The 20,329-nt window shown below is 47.5% G+C and overlaps 1 long non-coding RNA gene across 1 annotated transcript; it reads right to left on the reverse strand.

Moving 5' to 3' along the window:
* Positions 1 to 5,341: 5,341 nt before the first annotated feature.
* LOC145721684 (uncharacterized) lies at positions 5,342 to 19,305 on the reverse strand. Its single transcript, XR_014145523.1, has 3 exons — positions 18,293 to 19,305; positions 13,430 to 13,596; positions 5,342 to 12,096 (listed from the first exon to the last, which is right to left on the reverse strand). It is a non-coding gene; the product is annotated as an uncharacterized LOC145721684 (long non-coding RNA).
* Positions 19,306 to 20,329: the final 1,024 nt, after the last annotated feature.

A 20,329-nucleotide genomic window follows, 5' to 3' on the forward strand; every position in this document is an offset into this window, starting at 1 on the left:
AAGGAGGGCAAAGAAAAGCAGCCGCGCAGGCTCCAGGACAAATGGGAGGGGCAAGGAGCCTGCTTTCACCTTTAGAGCCTCCCAGCAGTCCCCTCAGGCTGCAGGTCACTGTCCCTCTGGTTGAGGATCAGGTGTAGGGGGCGGAGTTCCCATCACACCGGGGTTCCGCGGGCAGCAGTTTGCTTTGCTGTGGGTCGGTGTTGGTGCAAGCTGCCGCGGGCCCTTCGGGCTTTGCTCCACGCCCGCCCCAGGAGGCTGGCTCCTTCTGCCTGCCCGCCACAGCAAGCCTCCTGTTCAGGGTGGTGGGCTCCAGAAGCATTGATGAGGCCCAGATGGGTGCCGGGCCCGCACCACACGCTGAAGAGGTAGAGCGAGCCCTGCGGGGAACAGGCTGGCGGCAAGGAAGGGTCCGGGCAGGTGGGCGCGGGGCCAGTGCGCCCGGAGAGCGGGGGGGGCGGGGGCCGGAGAGAAAAGGGACACCAGGGAACTACGTTAGGGCAGTCGGGAGTTTCAAAGCCTTGGCCCTCCTCCAGTGGCCTTTTCTCTCATTTACCCAGAAACGCAGTGCAAGGTTTCAAGCCCCTGAGCCGGGACACGGGGGAACCCAGGCAGAGTCCGGTTTCTCAACCAGACCTTTGACTTTCGGGTGCTACGCTTAAGCAGCTTGGGCCAGCCGCTTCTAAACCTCCCTTTCCTCGTCTTTATGATGGAGATAAGGGTGCAGTCGGTTCTGCCACAATAGGGACATAGGTGTTCCTAAAAGTCACTGCTCTGCAAAAGCGCAAGATAGAAACCTCAAGGCTTATGGGGGAAATGGGGTTGCGGCACAGCCCCCAAACACTTAACCAGTGACACATAGAGTAAGGCAGAAACCTAATGATAACCGTAGCACCGTTTCACGCATGTACATAACTGCTACAGATAAGTCTGGCGCTCTCCCTTGCCCGAGACCTGGAGTTTGCTTGCAGAAGTGGCAGTTGGTGTGTGAGTTGCCCTCACAGTGGAGGGAGAAGGGCTATGTGACATTGGGTGGGAAGTGCCCACACCGGATGTGGGGGGCGTGGCTCTTGTGCAGGTGCACCCAGGTAACCGGGAGGCCTTTCAGGTGCAGCTAGGTGCAGGCTTTTGCATCCCAGTTTTGTCTGTGCGTGTGGACAAAATCAAACAAAATTCCCAGTATGATCGCATGGTTCCCTAATACATCAACTACGGTGAAAGGAATTTTTATTTTTTTTTATTTTTTTTTTAAAGATTTTATTTATTTATTTGAGAGAGAGAGAATGAGAGACAGAGAGCACGAGAGGGAGGAGGGTCAGAGGGAGAAGCAGACTCCCCGCCGAGCAGGGAGCCCGATGCGGGACTCGATCCCGGGACTCCAGGATCATGACCTGAGCCGAAGGCAGTCGCTTAACCAACTGAGCCACCCAGGCGCCCACGAATTTTTATTTTTAAAACTAGTATGATAGCAAACCTGGCTGTACTAAGTGCCTCATGAGGGGATATCGTGAGGATGAAATGAGATAATTCATGTAAGTGCTGAATCCAGTGCCAGAGAAGTGGCGAATCAGTGTTGCTAGTGTGATGAATATACATCAAATTATTGTATTTCAAGCAAATTGAAAAATGAATCCGTGAATGCCAGAATGCCTAATTGTGGAGGAGTAGGGAGTGGTTGTCGGGGGGGGGTGGTGATAATTTATCTTGATGAAGAAAAAGGAACACATGACTGAGATACCCAGCACCAAGCTACGCTATTTGCTGCGACCAGGGGGATAGCCTGCACACTCTCCCACACTCTCCCTGCCCCCATTAACGGGGATTGTCTGCCCACCCCCATGTAGGCCTTACCTTCTAGCACTTACTTAATATTTCGTAGACTAGGAATTTGGGCAAGGCTCAGCTGAGCAATTCTTCTGTTCCTCATGTTCCTGACCATCAACAGAGGTCACTCAGTGTTACTCAGCTAGCAGATGGGCTGCTCTGGAGAGTCCAAGAGCACTTCATTCCCGTGGCTGTTGGCCTTAGTGGGGATGGCTTGAAGGCTGGACCCAGTTGGGACCGTCAGTCAGAGCACCTGCATGTCACCCCTCCAGGACAGTCAGACTGTTTACAGGTTTCAAGAGCCAGCAAATAAATGCAGCAAGTCTTATCTAGACTTGGAAATTCCAGAACATCACTTCTAGTACATCCTATTGGTCAAGAAAGTTAGCCCATCCCAGATTCAAGGGCAGAAGAGGCAGAGTCTACTTCTCAGTGGAGGAGTGGCAAAGACCCGGGGCCACCGTTAATCTACCACACCGCCCCTGAAACCTCAGCTCCAGCGTCATCACCAGAACGCTGGACTGGAGCTTTCTGCTGTAGACAACCTTCCTGGGCGCCCCCACTTTTTGCTCTGCATATTTCTGCCATAATCTGTGGCCTCCTGCCCTGTACACATTGGTTTATCTAATGTTGCCCTTGGGCTGCAAGCTCCTGTGTGGTGGGCACTAGGTTTCATTCAGTTTGGGATCTGGAGTGTCCTTGTATCTGGCACCTAAAAGGCCCTCGTAAAGCTTGAGTAAATGAATGAATAAACTCACAGCACAGGACCACCTCTACCCCTGTTGTTCAAAACCCTGATGAGGCAGGAGCAGAGCCATGGCTATTCCTCTTGTAACCCGGACACATAATGTACTGCATGACACTCAGCTGATACTTAATGTTTGTTGAAAACCCAAATATATATACTTCCGCACTGGGGCCCCGCTGTGCAGCCCCGGCTCAGAGGCCTGGTGCTGAGGCCCCAGCAGGTGAGGAGAGGATTTGCAGCTGTCGCCTGAGGCTGGAGCGGCCTGAGCTGAAAGCAAGACCTGAGCGTGGGGACTTGTGGTTGTGGTGGCTGGGGCCGGGGCTTAGTGCAGGTCGCTACTGTGAGCACCGAGAGACAGACGAAAACCGGACGGGGCTGGGAAGCTCTCCTGCTGCTAGAGCCGGTCCGTGGAGAGAGCCAGGGCCCGCGATCACACAGGGGCCCATGTTCGTCAAACTGTTCTCCAAAGACTTGCCTTAACACACTGACCACACCCAGCACAACAGAAAAACAGCTTCGGGTTCAAGGCAAGCGACGGAGCTTTGGTAAGTGGGGAACTGGTCACAGAAAATGCGCATTTAGTAACGTGGGAGCTGTTGGCTACCAGGAGCAGTAAACCAGGTGTTGACTGTGTGACTATTTTAAGTCTTCTTTAATTTAGCACTTGGATTAGGTGAGTGCTATTTATAAGGAATGATCCCGACTGCAGCTTTGGTCCTGGAACAGGTGGGGGTCCGGGAAGCCTGCGGATCTCCCAGTTCAGGCCCTGTAGTAGGGGGCCCAGGGCCTGCCTCAGAAAACCGGTCTGTGGCGAGCAGGCAGAAGCCATCAGCCTCCGGATACTAGCTCTGCTTGCGCTCACGGAATCAAGCCCCAGCCCCCACCTTGCCGATGCCTCTGCATGGCTACCACGGGAAGGAAAGCCGTGGGCTTTGTCCTGCCTGGCCTCAGCCTCGAGGAGAGATGAGATGCGATGGTTTGTCCCGGCCGGGTGACCCCCTCCTCACACAGGCCTTTGGTATCTTCCACTGGACACAAAGACCGGAGTCCATATGCCTCCCTGAACTGCAGCATCAAGGAGCTGAGCTTGGAGACCGGCCCCAGCATTCCTGGAAGCCTGTGCTTTGGCTTCCCAGGCAGGCCCAGGTTGCCTGTGGGGACTTTTTCCAGAACAAATGGAAGCTACACACCCTGCCTTGAGAGGCAGCCGTTGTGACCAGGGCCCAGCAGGGCCACAGGCCGGCTGGAGGAGGGGCGAGGCCTGCAGGATCCCACCTGCTAGGAGCTGCCCCCGAGGCAGCCAGGGGCAAGAAGGCCGGCCGCAGAGGCAACAGACAACAGTTTCTTCAAATGACACACAAATCAGGGCTGAGCTGACTCCTTTGCAGGGGTGGCAGTGTGGTGTGGGGGCTGGGTTCCAGAGGGGCCTGGCTGACGTGGGCGGGCGGGAGTCAGGCTTGAAGGCTGTCCCAGCCCTTCTGGTGCAGCAGGGAATCTAGAGCTTAGCTGAGAGCTCATCCGCACCCCCACTCTGCAGGTAGAGACCTGGGACACAGTCACCTCCAGAGGGAACTCGGCACCACCCGCAATGTTTGGGCTGTGAATCAGGCCAGCACCACAAGCGTCTGGAAAACAGCAGGGCCCGCTACCTGGCAGGCAGCATATCATTTCCCGAGCCTCCCTGGCGCCGTTCCCACCCCTCCAGTTAGCACCGTCCCTCCCCGTCTGGGCCTGCAGACAGTGACACATTTTAAATTGGACCTGTCCCTTTTCTGTGTGTGAGATGTCAGACTGCTCACAGGGGACCCAACCTTGCGTTCTGTTTGGAGGGAGGGTCCGCCGGATTTGCAGGCCCAGTGGCCAGGGATTGACGGGACGGGGCCTCGCTTTGGAGGTTCCAGCGCTGGCTGCCCTCTCCCAGGGCAGGGGTGACAGAGAAGAAAGAAATTTCAGGGCAGAGCAGTTCTGACGGAAGCTTTCTTCTTGCCCAGGAGAAGGGCCGGCCAGGGAGGTTTGTGTCACCTCGTCACCTTTAATTACCTGGCCAAGATGCACAAAGAGGCATGTATTTTTTGAAGAGCTTTTGACTGGTCATTCAAGCGTGGTAGGTGACATGGGTACAGCACTGAGTGCCGGGCGGCACGCTTCCCAATGTGGCACCGTGGCATGCCCAGTTCTTGCCCTCTGAGGGTCAGGGACACACCTCTTCTGTTTGGAAATGTTGGCCCGGTCTCCTTGGCTTCCTTTCTGTCCCCATCCCTTCAGAAAAGGAGGCCTGGGAGGAAAGGCTGGGCTCTCCAGAGCCAGCCCACTTTCTCGGAAATGCTCCCTCATGGTGACAGGCAAACACCCCTTTGCTGTTACCTCATTCCCAGTGCCTGCTTGTACTGGGGGGAGCAGTCCTCTGGGCTTCTTGCAAGGGGGAGGCGGGGGAGGCGGGGGAGGGTGGGCAGCGGAGAGCACACCCAACCCGGCCATTTCCTCTCTTCGGGAGAAGGGCGCCTCCGCCCTCCCAGCCAGCATTTACCTCCGGGGGAAATGTCCTTCCCATTCGCTTACATCCTTTTTCCTTCCCGCACGTGCGACAGTGTTTTCTAACACGTGATACACACACCTTACCTCGGAGAGATTTACAGAGCCCAGTGGCTTCTTCTTGGCCTCAGTGGGAACGGCTGGGCCAGGGCTCTCTGTGTTGTTCCCCTATAAAACTGCCGGGACCTTCACTGAACTATGGTCCTATATATCTGCAGCGCCCCCCCCTTTCCTCCCATCTCTCTTCCCCAAAGAAAGCCTCTTTTCTCTTTCTCTCATCTTTTGAGTTAATACCTCAGGGGGCCTGTAATGGGCCCCAGGCCCTGAGACATAGATCAGTGGGAATCAGTGAATTCAGAGGAAGAGAGTGGAGTGTGTGTGTGTGTGTGTGTGTGTGTTCGCGTGCACTTGTACGCAAGACAGACAACTGCTTAGGACTATTTGACCATTTATACAAAAAAGAAGAAGAAGAAGAAGAATAGATCCAGCTAACATTATATAATAATCATAATTTAACAATAATGAATACAAAAAAAGTTCATTAACAAATGTCCTCAGGCAAGAGAAGAAAAAAGAAAGGAAAGGAAAGGAAAAGAAAAGGAAAAAAGAAAAGAAAAGAAAAGAAAAGAAAAGGTCCTCAGACCAAGACTTGCGAACACGTATAGAGCTCACTGTGTGTCAGGAACCGTCCTGAGCCCTTGACATACATGATCATGTATTAAATAACTTCACCACAATCCCGCAAATTTAGTAGTTACTATTTACCCCGCTTTACGCTGAGGACCCTAGAGGAAGGTCTGAGATAAGATAGCAGTTGGAGCTTCTAAGTCTCTAGGAAACTCTAAGCTTTCAGGACCTTCGGGGACAATTTGGCAGAGCAGATTTGTCCCATCTGGGCTGTCTGAGTGGCAGCCATGTGCTGAACTGAAGTCCTCATTTTTTCAAGGGTCAGCACTGATTAAAGCCCCCAGAACAAGGATGTGAACGGCTGCCATATTGTGTCTGACCAGAGAAAGATAGGGGAAGAGAGTAAGGGACACTTGCTAAAGGCCTGGCTCCAAAGTGGATTGTCCAAAGGAAAACGAGTTCTATGGTCAGTGAGGACTAGGAAATGCTAAGTTAAATAGATTGAAAGTTTCTTATTATAGGACTTCTCAGAGCTTTCCAAGTACTAACATGCACTGTGACACTGTAACTCATATAACAGGGAGTAGAGAATGGAGCATTTCCTCAGCTTGTTAGACCTCTTTCTGAGGAGACACTCATGAGACCAGAATTCCATGGAATACACTTTGGGAAATGCTTTGTGTCTGACTTAATCAGTCTCCCCGCTTTTAAGGTTAATGTTGGCCTGATCTGGCCCAGAACTTGAGGTGTGTCTCTGATAGTCTGAAAGATCCAAATGTCTGGAGATACCTAAAGAAGGGTTTGGATCCAACATTTGGGAGACAGAGCAGCACGGGAGGGGCGGGGAGGAATCTCAGCACCTGCTGTGTCTGATTTCAGATCCCGCCCCCCACACACCCCCTTACCTTTGGGCCAGTGTACCTAGAAAAGAGGTTCTGGTTATCAGTGATAACCCAGAAGGAAAGTGCCAGGTTCCTCTTTTGCTTAGCACAGTGCCCCCCACCAGCAAACGGATGACAAACATATTGATTTTTTTTTTAAATTAGGGGCCCCTATGATTCAAGAATTTCATGTGCTTACAGTCAAGCCTGGCTGTGTGAACACCAACTGTGCCTCCCCACCCAGGAGCAGACCACTGGGGGAAATTACTGGCCATGAACTTCAAGATACTCCACCATTTCACTGGGAGGGTCATTCATGGGGGGCAAGTGGAATAAGAGGGGGAAGCCAGAAGGACCCCCTTGGGAGCTATATAACTTCTGGGCTAGCAGGCAGAAAACTTGAGGGGTTGGCATCTCACTATCAATAACTCCAGAAAACAATTATATGCACACATGTACTTTGAAACCTTCCCCTATAACCAGTCGTTGGCCATTCCACAGAAGCTTCCTTCAGAAAGCTCTCACACCGGGCGCCTGGGTGGCTCAGTTGGTTAAGTGACTGCCTTTGGCTCAGGTCATGATCCTGGAGTCCCTGGATCGAGTCCCGCGTCGGGCTCCCTGCTCTGCGGGGAGTCTGCTTCTCCCTCTGACCCTCCCCCCTCTCATGTGCTCTCTCTCATTCTCTCTCTCTCAAATAAATAAATAAAATCTTAAAAAGAAAGAAAGAAAGAAAGCTCTCACACCAACCTATTCTTATCACTTCTCCCAGGTACACAATTATTCCCTTCCGACCAAAGGAACTGGTCTTCTTGCTTCTATTCTGGCTCACCTCCTAGACTCCCTGCCGGATTAATCTTAAAACATTATTTTCACCATGTTCACTTTTCTCCTCAAAAACTTTGAATGCCAGTTTGAAAACAGCTTCAAGCTGTCTGTCCTGCCTTCTTCCCACTCTCCTGCAGCATGGGGCCCCTGGTCCGACCAAACTGCATGTCCACTGAAAACTCTGGGTACGTTCCCAGAGTCAACTTGGTTTATGTCGATTTCGAGCCTCAAGTGTCCTTTCAAGAGTGATGGCAGCGGGAATGATGGAGTGAAGACCTCTGAAAATCCTCTCCTCTGCAAAAACAATGAGAACTGTGGCCGAAATCAGCAGAATCAACTTTTACAGAACTCAGAAAATTAACCAAAGGACTTGCCACAATTGAGGAGAGTTTACTGGAAGAAAAAAAAAAAAGGCAGAATCTCAGTAAGAACACTGAGCTTTATGGTGTTGTAACTTAACTGATTCTCATCCCCCACTCCCCAGTTTCATAGTAGCCTTGAAAACCAGCAGCCTGCAATCTCAGCAAAAAGCAACGGCCTGGCCCCCATTCCCACACCTGGCCGGTTCCCGGGAAGACTTCACTTGCAAGACTTGTCTTTACTTGACCTGACTGGTAGTCTACCGAGTGCAGTCTTCTCTGCCTCCTTGGCGTTCCTCGAACCAGGCATACTCTCATCTCAGGGCTGTCACTACTGTGTGGAGTGTCTTGGCCCTGCAATTCGAATGTCTCCCTCCCTACCTGGCTTGTCCCTCCTTCAAGTTCTTGTTCAAATGTCACTCCCTCAATGAGGCTTTCCCTAACCACACTATTGTAATGCAACCCGATCTACAGGCACTCCCACTTCCCTTCCTGCTTCATTTCCCTCCAGAGCACTTATCACCTTCCAACGTGCTATGTATTTCATTTACTTACCACGTTTATCATATGTCTTCCCAATAGAATGTCAGCCAACATGAAGGCAGAGTTCTGTTTGTTTTCTTTGGTGCTGTATCTCCAGCACCTACAGCAGTGCCTGGCACAAAATACGTGTTCAGTAAATATTTGTTGAATGAGTAAAAGAATGAAGGTTTAAAAAAGAAAACATTGGCAGAAATGTTGTACTTGTTGTTAAATTTAGCCTGTAGGTGTTGGGTAACTAATTGTTATTTGCAAGTGAAACTGGTCACTGACTCCTTAACAAAACTTCCAGGGCTAAAGCCAATGTTGTGCGTCCATTGATACAACACATTTTTGTTGATTTATTGGAGCCCAAAGCCTGGCCTTTCTCCAGGAAGTTATAATAACACAGAAGTCCCCAGGAGTCCCTGAGACCCAGTGAAGGTAGAGGGGAGAGATTATGTCTGAAGGAAGGTGACTTGTTTCTGTTTTGTTTTGTTTGATAAAAAATACCTTCAGCAGTGCTACCCCAAATAAATAAGTTCTCTTGGAGGGCAGTGTGCACTCTAACTACAGTGCTATAACTTTGCTTCTAGAAAAGTTTTCAAGGTCAGTAGGACTTTTTTTCTTTTAAATCTTACAATGGCAAATCTTCACTTTTAGAAGGAGGGGGCTTGTTTCTGCAAAACAAAATCTAGTGAATAAAATGGCTGAACAGTTGAAAACATACTGAATGGATCAAGTCTGTGTTATGAGTCAAAAGCTGAGAGCTCTCTGCTTAGCAAACAGTCTCTGCTCCCATCTGGGTGGTCTGTCCACTGAGCTGCTGCTGCTGCTGGGGCATTGGCAGTGGTCAAGACTAATCCTTCTCTTTGTGCTTTGGGATGGAGGATTCTTTTCTTCTAAGATTAGATCTCCAGACCAAGACGGAGTATAAACACTTTCTCTGTTCCACCTGTTAAAAACAAATAAAAACCCTGGGATAAATATATATTTATATCTTTAGTAATAAATATATTTATTTTATATATTTATATACAAATACTTAATATAAATGTAAATATTGGCAAGTAAGTATATTTCCCTAGATAAAGGACCAAGAAAGGGGGCAACCTAACAAGATGGAAAACTTTTAGACAATAACCACTCCACCCCCAGCCAGGCACCAAGGGAAAAAATGTTGTCATACTGCCACTCCATCGGCACAGGTAGAACCGGGAGCCTCCCTATCCACATCGCCTGCTGTAATGAGGTGCCCTTCCTTCTCCTGCCCACTACACTGGCATTAGAGAAGACTGAGTAGGGATCTGGAAACTTCAGTCCCACCCACCAGTTATAACCCTCTCCCTAGGGCCAGTGGAGACCACATAGGGACCCTGAATTCCCACACTCACCCAGTAGTGATGAGGTGGCACCTCCCCCTCCCCCAGTGTCAGAGGAAGGGGGATGGGAAACCACAATTTTCACCACCATCCAGTGGGGCAGAACTCTGCCTCACCTTGACCCATGCAGTGTCAGTGGAAACTTGCTAAAAAAGAAGATTTAAATAAAAGGCAGAGTCTGGTAACACAATATCCAGGTTCAGGACACAAACAAAAAGCACTTACCACTCCAAGAAGCAGGAAAATCACAATGAGTGAAAAAAGACATTCAATACACACCAACACCAAGACAATACAAATGTTAGAATTATGTGACAAGGAATTTAAAACAACCATCATAAAAATGCTCCAATGAGCAATTACAAACCCACTTACAAAAAAGAAAGGTCTCAACCAAGAAATAGAAGATGCAAGCATGTAAATTCTCTAAATGGAAATTTGGGGACTGAAAAATAGATGATTACCAAAATTTTAAATACTTAACAGATGGGCTTGACAACAGAATGGAAAGGGCAAAGGAAAGGATAAATAAACTTGAGCATAAAACAATAGAAAGTACCCAGTCTAAACAAGAAAGAAAATAGAATAAAAAAAAAAAAATGAACAGAGCCTCAGGGACCTGTGGGACTATCCTGTAAGATCTAACATTCATGTCACCAGAGTCCCCAAAGGAGAGGAAAAGGGCTGAAAAGGCATTAGAAGCAATATGGCTGGGAATTTCCAAACTTCAGCAAAAGACATAAATTTACAGATCTGAGAAGCTGAATGGAGCCTAAACAGGATAAACCCAGAGAAAACCATACCAAGACATATCATAGTCAAACTTCTAAAAACTAAAGACAAAAAAAAATTCTTTTTTCTAAAGATTTATTTATTTATTTTAGAGAGAAAGAGAGTGTATGCATGGTGGGGAGGGGCAGAGGGACAGGGAGAGAGAGAATCTCAAGCAGACTCCCCACTGAGCACACAGCCTGACACTGGGCTCAATCTCAAGACTCTGAGATCATGACCTGAGCTGGAATCAAGAGTTGGATGCTTAACCAACTGAGCCACCCAGGCGCCCCCCACAAAGAAGTTCTTGAAAGCAGAGAGAAACAATACCTTACCTTAAGGGGGGGGAACAATTTGAATGACAGAGAATTTCTCAACAAAAACCACAGAGGCCCAAAGGAAGTGGCACCACATTTTCCAAGTGCTGAAAGAAAAGAACCGTTGACCCAGACTCCTGTATCCAGTGAAAATATCCTTCATAAGTAAAGAGATATATTTTAAGATGAGGAAAACTAAGAGAATCTGTGGTCTGCAGACATAGTCTAAAACACCTAAAGAAAATTCTTGAACAGAAAGAAGCTTCTGGGAGGGAAAAAGAACAATGGGAAGAATATAAAAAAGATGAATACAATAGACTTCTTGAATTTTCTAAATTGTGTTTGGTTGAAACAAAAATTATAACAGAGTTCAATTGGTTCTAAATGCATGAAGAGGAATACTTAAGGAAATTATATCATAAACAAGGGAGAGTAATAGGAACTGAAAAAGAGGGAGGGTTTCAGCACTTGACTCAAACTGGTAAAATGTCAACAGCAGTGGACTGCTATAAATTATGTACGTATAACATAATACCTAAACCAACCACTAAACCATCTACACAAAGAGATACGCTTGGAAATACTATAGAAAAATCAAAATGGAATTCTGAAAAATGTTCAAGTACAGAAAAACAAAAACAGAAGAAAACAAAGGGAACAAACAGAAAACAAAAAATAAAAAGGCCAACTTAGCCCCTAATATATGAATAATTACATTAAAGGTAAATAGTCTATGCTTCTATTTACATAACATTTTCAAAATGACAAAATTAAAGAGGTAGAGAACAGATTCATGGTGGCCAAGGGATAGGAACGAGGAGGAGGAGGAGGAGGGAGATCTTCATCATGAGGAAGGAGTTCTGGATCTTGACTAAGGTGCTGGTCACACAAATGTGGGCATGTGATAAAATGGCCCAATGTGTGACACCACTGTACCAATGTCTATCCTTCTCATTGTTCTGTTTCTGTCTAAGATGTCACCTTTGTAGGGAAGCTGGAGAAATTGTCCACAGGACAACTCTCTACTAGCCTCACATCTTCCTAGGAATCTGTAACTACTTCAAAATAAAAAGTTAAAAAGAAAGAGATGAAGTCTGGATACAGCAGCCTGGTTTCTAACATTCGGTCTGACATCCTCTGTGGTAGGGATCTGTAGTGAAAGTCAGGGGTTGGCCTCTCTTCCTGTCCCACACCCCACACACAGTCTTGACCACCACAGATTTGGTAGTTAAAAACTGTCCCATTTTTATAGTGTCAGCAGTTTTGGTCTTCCAAGGAGATACCAAGTCGTCCTGGGACAAACGTTCCTTTCTCCTGAGGGAAAAAGAAAATCATCATTATGGGCCAATGGTAGTAAAGTAAGAACCTGTTGAGAAACCTGAACATAGTAAAGTAGTTTGAAAAAGACCAGTAAGTTAGGGTTTCTCTTCAGTAATGGGAATTGGGTGTATGTATTTATAAAGTGGTTGTTTTCTCTGTATCACCTGGTGTTCTTAAGGCACCAGGTTCTTAAGGCACAACTGTTTCCAAAAAAGATGGAGCTGAATGGAAAAGGAGTTCAGGGAAGACACAGAGACCTGTCATGGCTAAGTTACTAACATGTCTGTGCCTCAGTTTCCACAACCGTTAAATGGGAATAATAATAATAGCAACTCCCACATGCAGTTGTGAGCATTCGAAGAGTCGCCATTTGTACAGCACTTTGAACAGTGCCTGGCACATAGCAGACATTAAGTTTTGCAATTTTATTATCATTCTAGTGTACTAGGAGTGGTGGCCAAAGGACAAGAACACATCTTTGTGTGTGACCTGGGAAGATGTCAGTTTGGGGGCCAGAAATGAGACTGAATTGAGAGGGGACGTGTCTTCCTCTATTTGAGGCCTCCTGTCTGCTTTCCCCAGACCTATAGCATGGAGGGATTGCCATCTGGAAGTTTCCATGGTGAGGGCACAGAGAGCTAGGGTAAGGGGGGGTCAGGAAAGGGGCCTCGGGGCGAGGTCTCTGTCTGTGGACTCTAAGAGCAGCTCCTTCTGAGAGAAGTTGCAAGTTACTTTGTTTGTTATGTGTCATTCCAATATTACTCGGGCAGCAACCCTTTCTGTAACTGAAGGCTGGCTATTCCATCCACAGGATATTCTGAGGACTGGGTGTTAACCCCCTCTCCCCCTCCTTTCCCCCTCATTGACTTTCTTTGGCACCCCAGAGCTCCTGGACTTTCTTCAATGGCCACCCTTTCCTCTGTCCTCCATCTGAGGGGCTTGGACCAGGAAAGAAGGAGGAAGGGTCCCCTCCTGTTTCCTAGGGAATTATTATTCCCATTTAACGGTCCTGTCAACCTAGGGCTGCCCAATGCCCAGGACTGCATTCCCTGTAAGAAATTCTCCACTGAACAATGCCGACTGTTCTAAAGGTGATACCGTTGGAAAAGGGACAAAGTGGGAAGTTTTGCTCCCTTAGACTTTCCCTGTGCCTCACAAGGGAAGACATTTCACATTCTTACGTCTTCATCAAGGGTCTCTTTAATACCACCCTCCCACTGTTTCCCGGGCTCTGTGGCCCTGAGGTGTGTCGTTGGTCCAGCATGATCACGCCCCCTGCAACCACATTTGGTTTACTGGGAGTTACCAGAGAGAATGAGTGGCTCACCATGAATTCCTCTTGTGGCCCTCCTAGGATGAATAACTCTTATTTCTGTGTGTCGCACATCTATCCATTCCCCTTCTCTGGAACAGCCCCCAGGTCTTCCCACAAAGCTCATCCTCAACGTCAGGTCAATGAGAAGACTTCTAGGGAGTCGCAGGCAAGGTTTTGTGCTTAAAAAGAGATATAAGAAAGAGCTTAAAGTCCTAACTTTTTGACGGTCTTAAAATCAGGTAGCCATTCCTCCTTTTCAAAGTTATTTGGCTATTCTAGGTTCTCTGCATTTCCACATGAATTTTAGTCAATTGATAGTTTCTACATAAAAACAACTGGGATTTTGGTAGGAATTGTGTTAAATCTATAAATAGATCAATGTGGGGAGAACTGACATCTTAGCCATAGTGAGTCTACTCACCCATAACAAGGTACCTTTCTCAATTTATTTAGGTATTCTTCAGCTTCCATCAGCAATGATTCACAGTTTGCAGTGTACAGATCTTGCATGTCTTTTGTCAGATTTATTCCAATTTCATTTTTTTGGATGCTATTGTAAATGATATTATTTTTTTTCTTAATTCCAACTCCTGGTTGGTCACTGTCAGCATATAGAAATAAATGTGATTTGGGTGGGGGGGCACCTGGATGGCTCAGTCAGTTAAGCATCTGCCTCTTGATTTCAGCTCAGGTCATGATATCAGGGTTGTGAGATCGAGCCCCAAATCGTGCTCCAAGCTGGGCGTGGAGCCTGCTGAAGATTCCCTCTCTCCCTCTCCCTCTGCCCCCACATTCTCTCTCCCTCTCTAAAAACAAAACAAGAAACAAGAAAATGATTTTTGTATATTGATATTGTACCCTGCAGGCTTGCAATAATTCACTTCTTAGTTGATCACTTCAATCATAGATGACCATATTGTCTGCAAGCAATGTCTCTTATGTCTTTATCTTTCCTAATTTCCCCAGTTAGTGCCTCCAGTACAATGTCAAACAGAAGTTGTAAAGCAGACATCTCTTATTCCAGACCTTAGGGGAGGGAAAGGATTTAGTCTCCCACCAGCAATTAGGATGTTAGTTATATATTTTTGTAGGTGCCTCTTATGAAATAGAGGCTAGTTACTACTAGTCTTCTACAGTGTGTGTGTGTGTGTGTGTGTGTGTGTGTGTTTAGGAACAAAGGTTGGATTTTGTAAATGCTTTTTATATGGCTATTAAGATAATCATATAATTTTTTCTCTGACTCACTGGGTAGTTACCAAGGTGTTGTTTAATTTACAATTTTTTGGAGATCTTCCAAATATTGGGTATTGATTTGCAATTTACTTCCACCATGGTCAGAGGATGTTACTTTATATGACTTGAATATGCTTAAATATATTGAGACTTGTTTTATAGACCAGAGTATGAGATAGTTGGCAACATCTTCTGGGCGTATACTTGCAAAGAACACGTGTTCCAGTCTTGTTGATTGCAGTGATCTATTAATGTCAATCAAGAGAAGTGGGTGGCTAGTGTTGTCCCAGTCTTCTGTGTCCTTGCTAATCTTCTGCCCACCTGTTCTAGTAATTATTGAGAGTGGTATTGAAATCTTGGACTATAACTGTGGATTTGTCTATTTCTTCTTGCAGTTCTGTCAATTTTTGCTTTGTGTGTTTTGAAGGACTGTCACTCAGTACATAAACATTCAGAATTGTTATGTCCTCTTGATTAATTGATCCCTTTATCATTATGAAATGACATTTTTGCTCCCTGGAAATGTTGTTTGCTCTGTAATCTACTTTGTCTTATATTAATATCCTCCCTCCAGTTTTCTTTTGATTAATGGTTAACATAGTGTATCCTTTTCCATCTTTTTACGTTTAACCTACTTGTCTCTTATTAAAATTGCACTTCTGTAGGCAGCATATAGTCTGCTTCAGGTCATAGTCCTCAGCTTCCTCACATTACAGAATGGTGAACCACACTGTCAGTCTTGTTTCTCCCTAATGCCCAGGGTCCTCCCTTGACCATGGTGATGATCAGGGGGACGCAGATGGTGGGATGGAGCAGGGTGGACAGAGAGAATTTCCAGTTCACCCTGCCACAAATACTATCCTGTAAGTGAGGTCAAATTCCAATATATCGCATCTCAGCTGTGTGACCTTGGGCAAACGCCTTGACCACTCTGAGCCTCAGTTTCTCCATCAATAAAAGGAATTGACTAACATTGGCCTGGCAGGGTTATAAATAATCTGTGTATAACTCCTTCCCCCACCCCCGGTCTGCAACTAATTTAGTGATAGACGCTATCATCATTATTATTACTTTTCTATCAATGTATGTACCGTACAAATGCATAGATTTACATTACAAATCAACCTCTTAAGTGAGCACAAGGCAGTAATCATACTTTTTTTTTAATTAACTTGCTGTGCCAGGGAGGTAATAAAATGAATGAAATCAGCATTTTTTTTCAACATGCCTGTCATAAATTAAGCATCTAGGTAAGTGTCTCTTTCCAAGGCTGCAAAGACTCCGGCTCCCACCCTTGTAGGTGAGCAGGGCCAGATGGAGAGGGGCAGTGCATAAATTCTCTGCTGCTCTGCCCTGGACCCTTCTCGGAGAGGATCCTGCTCAGGGCGCTCGCTCTTGAACTGTGTGATCATGACTCCACCTTGCAAGACCTTGACAAGGAGCAAGGGTCCGGGGCTTTCACCAAGTGCTGCCAGTAGGTCTTTTCCCTCTGACATATTAATTCCTGCCTCTTCCTGTAAAGATAATTCATGCTCCCTGGCAGCATTGTGTAATGCACAATGCCAGGTGCCAGGGACCTCCTGCAAACTTCAGCAGGGCCATATTGTAATGTGCCACTCGATTAATCCAGCCATCTAAAATGCATTCTTTAAAAGCCAAAGGTCTTTCCCATGAATAACCTGGCAAGTATTTGAGCTTCATTATAATTTCCCTCTATGGAGTTTGGGGAAATGAAATGGGAGTCATTAGCCAGATTTATAAGACTGTCTCTTGAGAAAATAGGGTGCCTGGAGAGGGGTGGGCTTAGCAAACAAGGCGTAGCGGTTACCTGTCTAGCCGAGGAGAAGGAGCTGACCCTCAGCTTGCAAAGACAAAAGTATTCCAACCCAACAGCCACTTTTTCCCCACTTGTGCACTCTCAGTAGAGGGCAGCTGTGCTCAGATAACTTGAGGAGAGGTTGCACGTGCATCTCCCGGGGACCTCCTTTCCCCGTCTTTAAAATCCCACCCTGCGATCCCATCCCACAGCTGTGCGTTTATCCTAAAGAACTGAAATCAAGATCTCGCAAAGATGTTAGTACTCTGGCATTCACTATTCACAATAGCCGAGATGTGGTAACAGCCTAATGTCCATCCACAGATGACTGGATAACAAAAATTGGATGGATACGTACCATGGAATACTATTCCGACTTAACAGAAAGAAATTCTGTAATATGGGACAAGATGGATGAACCTTGAGGACATTGTGCTAAGTGAAATAAGCCAGTCCCACAAAGACATGATCCCACTTATATGAAGGATCTAAAATAAAAAAAGTCAAATTCACAGACTCAGAGAGTGGAATGGTGGTTGCCAGGGGCGGGAAGGGGAGTTACTCATCAATAGGCATGAAGTTTCAGTTGAAAAAAAGATGAATAAGCTCTAGAGAGCTACTGCGCAAGATTGTACCTATCTTCAACAACAATGTATTATACACTTAAAAATTTGTTAAGAAAGTAGATCTCTTATTAAGTGTTCTTACCACAACAAAATAAATTTTAAAACAATAATAAAAAATAAATATATTTAAGCATTCAAAAGAAATCCGAGCCTAAGAAACCATCGTGTTTGATGCAAAGGGAGCCTGGGTCAACACGTCTCGTTGGTGTCTGGAGGATTTAAAACCCCTTCATTCAAATGCAGATACACCTTCAGGAAAAGAGGGCATTCTCTGGGAAACGGGCTGGCCACGGCTCCTGGAGGAGGAAGGAGTGAATTCCCTCCAAATGGAGCTGAGAGTCTTGGCTGCTCTCTGGGGAGAAACAGTCGTGGTGAGGCATGAGCGTGGGGGCCCCGAGGAGATCCCGAGGACACTGAGCATGCTGGGAAGAGGAGGAAGCTTCCAGGAGTGGGCAAAGGGAACGGTGCTGTTCTGCTGGGTCCGTGACAGGAGCTCTTTTCTCTTTGTATGAGACTTTTCCACCGTCTCTTAGACCTCTTGGCACTGCTCTTAGATTGTAAGGAACTCCGGGCAGAGAGGCCGTAAACAACAGCAGTGCCAATACGCCTACCAAGGAACTACATTATTTGCTAGGGCAGCCATCACAAAGTACCACAGGCTGGGGGGCTTAACCAACAGGAATTTATTTTCTCACAATTTCGGAAGCTGGAAGCCCGAGATCAGAGTGTTGGCAGGGTTGGTTTCTTCAGAGGCCTCTCTCTTTGGCTTGTAGTTGGCCACCTTTACTAGGTACCCTCACGTGGTCTCCCCTCTGGGGGTGTCTGGGTCCCCATCTCTTCCTATAAGGACACCCGTCCTACAGGATTAGGGCCCACTCTGATGACCTCACTTTGACTCAATTTCCTTTGTAAGCCCAATCTCTAAATACAGTCACATTCTGAGCTGTGGGGGTTAGGACATCAAAGATGAATTTGAAGGGGACACGATTCAGCGCATAAGCCCATAACTCTTAGCATTTCTACTATTACAAGGCTAATGGAAAGCCACCGTGGTCACTGTTTGCCCCATAAGTACCGGGCTTCTCATGCATCACTGCATCTGAACTTCAGAACCTACCTACCACCTAAAGTAATAGCATCACTGTTCGCACTGTAGAGACAAGGAAACTGAGTCACAGCGCAGTTCAGCGGGCCACTCACCTGGATAGCGGCAGCAAGGAACCCACGCCGCCGGATGCCACAGCCCGCACTGCTGATCACTGCATCATTCCGCCTCTTCTCGGGGGTTTGCTCCAGAAAACCGTGCAAACCATAGAACAGAAAGAAAAAATAAAAGTCATCCACCAGCCCAGCCATCTCGGCTTTCCACACAGACCCAAATGATGGTATCTGTTCAGTTTTCCCGTCCTTCTTTCCTCGGGAACACTGGCTACTGTCTTTGATGCTGCTTTGCTGGTGGCAGAGCCGAAGGAGAGCAAAAGAGGCTTAAAAGTGGTGCCTATAAAACTTCCAAGGGCCTGGGACCATGTTAATGTCAGTGTTGGGTGTAAAAAGCCGGTTCCTTAACAATACGTGTAGTATGAGCCCAGCCAGGAAAAAGAAACAAAGAGAGAAAGACAAACCACATGGGGAGGCCGCTAGTGGTGGGTCTCTGGCCGCGAGACTGTGGGTGATACCAACTTTCCTCTTCCATCACCTACGTTTATTTCCTCTATTTCTCAAATGTGCTATAATGAGCATGTGGACAAGATGACCTCTGTGAGCAGAAAGGAAAACAATAAATGTCATCAGAGAAAAATTTAACTGTGCTCCTCACAGCACCACAGGTCCAATTCACTGATTCAGCCTGGATTCTCGAAGACTTCTCCATGTGCATTCGGAGAGGCAAACAAAGGCAGCAGACAGAGTCTGTGAGGAAATCTACTGGAAACAACATCCTGAGTGAGAAAAGCGACAAAAGAACCACCTCCCTAAAAGCAGCCCAAAGTGGCCGTTTAAATAGTAAAAATGACGCAGGGCTTTGAAAACAAAGTCCCAGCTTTCGGTCAGTTTCCTGAGCCCATGAAAACAGCGGGCGTGGAAGAGGAAGCCTGGGCTCCCCAGTGTCCCCACCTATGCCAAGACCCCCGAGAGCCCAGGGATCTCCATCTTGTCATCCCCAGGGGAGGGTGACCGAGGAGAACCCGACCAACACTCTGCTTCCCTCCCAGCAGCTTAAGGGGCCGCTGCCACGCTTTGCTTTCTGGAAGCGAGATGGCAGTGGGGTGGCACTTGGAAGGGGACCCACGGCCAGCCGGGGAGGGGGCTGGGCACATGTCCCACCTCGGGCCACCTGCTTCCTGCCGGACCGAGCAGCCCGGAGCCAGCCAGGCAGACACAATGGGCAGGACCCACGTCAGATTCTTAGGGGAAGAAAATTACTCTTTGTGGACCGAGAGATCGGGACAGGATATCTATAACTGTTTAAAGAAAAGCCCAGTCTGCAGCCCCCTCCCTCTTGAAGCACTTCCGAAATGTAGCGCAACAGTTCCTGCTCTTTAAATATCCAACCCCAGAATAAATGTGCACACAGCATTTCCCCCAGCAACCGGGTCCACGCGGCTGCCAGCTGAGTCAGAGTCTGAAACGTTAGAGCTAGAGAGGGCCTTCCAGATCAACAGGTCCAGGCAGAGGCTAGGACGCCCGCACCCGGCGCCCTCGGCCTGAGCGTCACCTCTGGCTACGACTGTCTGCCCAGGACGGGCTCCCTGGGGCGCAGGCTCCTGACCTCTGCGACCTCCGCGCCACCCTGCGGTGGCCACTTGGGCACTCTGCGCTTCGGAGTGAGTGCAGAGTCTAGGGAGGTGAGAACTGGGACTAAGTTACACAACTTGTTCATGGCACCCACACCCCCACCCTCCTGCTCTTCCCCTGGACCCCGGACATTTGGACGTGTTGGCGCTTTGCTGTGGGCTGTCCTGTCATAGTTGCCCGGACTGCCCTGGATTGAAAGCCGTGGCATGTACTTTAAGACCCGTACAAATAGGTTTAGACAGACATTTCTCTTAAGAGTTTAGAATTTTTACCTAGGACCATATCTATGGTTTGATTTGGTTTTTCATTAAAAAAAAAAAAAGGCCTCTAATTGCATTTGGCTTCTATCAGACCTCAAGAGGTGACACAGATATTAAGCAGAGTTGATCTGGTGAAGTGGGGGGCAGGGGCCCCAAGCTCCCTCACCCATAGCCCCTGCCTCCT

Source organism: Leptonychotes weddellii, chromosome 5 (assembly GCF_054177405.1).
Source record: "Leptonychotes weddellii isolate Sample4059 chromosome 5, ASM5417740v2, whole genome shotgun sequence".
NCBI classification, from domain to species: Eukaryota; Metazoa; Chordata; class Mammalia; order Carnivora; family Phocidae; genus Leptonychotes; species Leptonychotes weddellii.